This window comes from Nannobrachium achirus, assembly GCF_963921795.1.
Source record: "Nannobrachium achirus genome assembly, chromosome: 2".
In the NCBI taxonomy this organism is placed as follows: domain Eukaryota; kingdom Metazoa; phylum Chordata; class Actinopteri; order Myctophiformes; family Myctophidae; genus Nannobrachium; species Nannobrachium achirus.
Window position 1 is genome coordinate 72,179,780 of NC_137811.1, and position 2,940 is coordinate 72,182,719.

Genomic DNA, 2,940 nt, shown 5'->3' on the forward strand with positions numbered 1-2,940 from the left:
CCCCCTCTGTCCAATCGGGTGAGTCGAAGGCAGAATGGGCAGGGTTCTGGAAGTAACTGACATTGATACTTTTTACTTTAGTTGAGTGTTTATTCTATTGTGTGTGTGTGTGTGTGTGTGTGTGTGTGTGTGTGTGTGTGTGTGTGTGTGTGTGTGTGTGTGTGCGTGTGTGCGTGTGTGTGTGTTTGTGTGTACAGAGTCTGGTGATGTCAGGTTCGTGGGAGGAACCAGACGCTGTACTGGTACACTGGAGTTCAAACACCAGACAGAGTGGAGACCAATGGATAGTTATGTTGACTGGCCCCTTATGGCAGCACATGTATTGTGTAGACAGCTGGGATGTGGCTCTGTTGTTTCTACACAATGGAGAGAGATAACACCTCAACCTGTATGGTGGGTTCATCGTTCATGTGATGGAAGTGAATCTGCACTGGTGGAGTGTACAGGACCAGTGGTGCCTTATACTTCCTCCGCCACTCTGGAGCTGACCTGTTCAGGTAACAAACAATGACTTCGACAATGACACTGATCTATACTGTCTGTCTGTCTGTCTTATTTACTTTCTGCACTGTGGTGGAAACAGTACTCGCATTCTTTACTTAAGTAAAAGAAAGTATCAATACTGTAATGTAGATGTACTCTGTTACAATTAAAAGTCCCGGAATTCAAAATGTACTTGAGTAAAAGTATGAAAGTATTGGCATCAAAATGTACTCAGGACCAAAAGTAAAAGTACAAAATGTTGAAAATGTGAAAATAGCAGCTCATAACGTGTCACGATGCGCCGCGTTGTGAGCTTGTAGATCGGCTATTTTCAAATAGCCACGCTATAAAATAGGGCTAAAGTGGTTTATGTATGTTTTATGATATTATAATTTATATCTGCAAAGTAACTATAACTAAATGCTATCTAAATTACATCTCTCTCTCTCTCTCTCTCTCTCTCTCTCTCTCTCTCTCTCTCTCTCTCTCTCTCTCTCTCTCTCTCGACCAGTTCATGGTGATTGGACAGGATGGTCCAGTTGGAGTCAGTGTTCTACTTCCTGTATCCCAGAAGGCCGTGCGTCGACCAGGACACGTTCTCGCTCCTGCTCTAACCCCGCCCCTTCCTCCTGTGTTGGAGACACCAAAGAGACGGGACGCTGTGATCACCTGACTTCCTGTCCAGGTACCACACTGATCACATGACCTACTGTCCAGGTACCACACTGATCACATGACTTCCTGTCCAGGTACCACACTGATCACTGTCTAACTTGCGCATTGTGCACTCGTGGCCTACTTGTGTGCTAGCATAGCGCGTCTTGTTATTAATGTCAGGTCGCACTTGTTGATGGTGACGTCAACAGAATGCAGGTCCCTCATTGGCAGTTATGTTCCTGGCCAAGGGGTGCCAGGGAACACAAAAAAACAAAACAAAGGGGAGACGCAGTTTAACCAAATATTTATGCCTTTATTAATAGGGATAGACAGTAGACTGACAGGAAATGAGAGGGAGGTGGGGAGTGACATTCAGCAAAGGCCATGGTGATCGGGACTCAAACCCGCGACAAACTGTTTTTATTTTATTTCTTCATTTTTTTTTTATGTGACACAAGCAGTGGTTAATCATAGTGCTTCATATTAGTTATTAATCAATTATTCTATTGTCTCTGTACAGAGTCTGGTGATGTCAGGTTGGTGGGAGGAATCAGTAACTGTACTGGTACACTGGAGGTGAAATTTGGTGAAGTTTGGAGGCCAGCAGCTGATTTTATGTCTGACTTGAACAACAAGGACATATCATCTGTAGTGTGTAGACAGCTGCGATGTGGCTCTGCTGTTGACACAAAATGGACTTTTGGTTCTGCACGTGAACCTGTATGGATGATTACATCTTCCTGTAAGGGATCTGAGACATCACTAGGGGAGTGTGGAACCATAAAGGACTCTATGTCTGGGGAACGACTGGAGGTGATCTGTTCAGGTAACGAACAATGCCTACACACATCTATACAGTATTGTACCTGTCTGTCTGTCTGTCTGTCTGTCTGTCTGTCTGTCTGTCTGTCTGTCTGTCTATCTGTAGTTTGACAATCTGCTCATTGTATCTGCACACACACACACGCACGCACGCACGCACGCACGCACGCACGCACGCACGCACGCACGCACGCACGCACGCACGCACACACACACACACACACACACACACACACACACACACACACCTAACTCTCATGCCATGTCTCCATCCAGCCCTGTTCTCCCAGTGTGGCAGAGCTCAGCCTCCTGACGTAAAAAGGGTCCGTGGAGGCATAGGGTCTGCTGCTGGGTCTCATCCATGGCAGGTGTCTCTGCGACTCAGAACCAAAGGTTCGTCTGAGCCCTTCAAACATCACTGTGGAGGCGTCCTCATCGCATCCTGCTGGGTCCTCACTGCTGCTCACTGCATGTAAGCGGTTAACCCTAACCTCAGTGGGGGGTATTTCTGAATAGGGGTGTTTCAAAGTAGGGGTGTTTCTGAATAGAGGGCCGCCCCCCATGTAAGCTGCTCTCAATTATTCATTCATATTTGATGGTAATAATTATGCAACTAGAAATACTTTTCCTACGAAACAGTGTGGGCTCGGACAGACGCGTCAGGTCGGCGGTAGTGAAGGTGAAGGAGCGTGAATATACTCGACCTGTACATTCGCCTTCGTTCCATTTCGGGGGCTAGGCGGCCAACAAAGTAAATCGTCACTGTCGGGCAGATCTCCAAGTTTCAAATGTGTACTTTTTTTTTTGCAAAGCAAAGCCCTGCTTCATCATACAAGGCCGTTGCACAAAAGTTGTGAAAACAGCAGATCTACAAGCACACAACGCCTCGCACCGCGAGGCGTTGTGTGCTTGTAGATCGGCTGTTTTCACTTTTTTAAATATTTTTTTAAATGATAAATACAAACCGGTTTTGGACAT

The 2,940-nt window shown here is 46.1% G+C and overlaps 1 long non-coding RNA gene across 1 annotated transcript; it reads left to right on the plus strand.

Moving 5' to 3' along the window:
* The first annotated feature begins 248 nt into the window (after positions 1–248).
* LOC308307049 lies at positions 249–2,428 on the plus strand. Its single transcript, XR_013963202.1, has 3 exons — positions 249–497; positions 1,661–1,966; positions 2,239–2,428. It is a non-coding gene; the product is annotated as an uncharacterized lncRNA (long non-coding RNA).
* Positions 2,429–2,940: the final 512 nt, after the last annotated feature.